Genomic DNA, 598 nt, shown 5'->3' on the forward strand with positions numbered 1-598 from the left:
GCTCCGGACGCGCAGGCTCACGGGCCCAGCCGCTCCGCGGCATATGGGATCTTCCCGGACCGGGGCACGAACCCGTGTCCCCTGCATCGGCAGGCGGATTCTCAACCACTGCGCCACCAGGGAAGCCCAGGACAACAATTTTTGACCTTTTAAACCAGCTACAAAAACAGATCTGGGCTCGCTCCCTCCCCTATTATATTGGTCACGTGCGAGCCCACTCTAATTTGCCTGGAGCTATACATGAAGGTAACAAAAAGTCTGATGAGTTAACTAAGTCTATGATTTATTCTTGTATAGAGGGGGCGAAAGCTTCTCACGATTTACATCATCAACATTCCTCTGCCCTCCGGCATCAATTCCACTTCTCTCGAGAAGTAGCGCGATCAACAGTAAAAAACTGCCCACACTGTCCCTCTCATCAGCCTGTTTTGCCTATGGGAGTTATAACCCTCGTGGGCTACTGCCCAATATGTTGTGGCAAATGGATGTGACTCACGTCTCGACTTTTGGGAAACTTTCTTATGTTCATGTTTCTGTAGATACTTATTCTCATGTAATATTAGCCTCTGCTAGAACTGGAGAAGCTTTCAAGGATGTA

General features: G+C 49.0%; 1 protein-coding gene across 1 annotated transcript in view; it reads left to right on the top strand.

The window, feature by feature from the left end:
* LOC102990577 (oocyte-secreted protein 2) overlaps positions 1 to 598 on the top strand; it is a 17,700-nt gene that overhangs the window by 16,496 nt on the left and 606 nt on the right. The window lies entirely within an intron of this gene.

This window comes from Physeter macrocephalus, chromosome 16 (genome assembly GCF_002837175.3).
Source record: "Physeter macrocephalus isolate SW-GA chromosome 16, ASM283717v5, whole genome shotgun sequence".
NCBI classification, from domain to species: Eukaryota; Metazoa; Chordata; class Mammalia; order Artiodactyla; family Physeteridae; genus Physeter; species Physeter macrocephalus.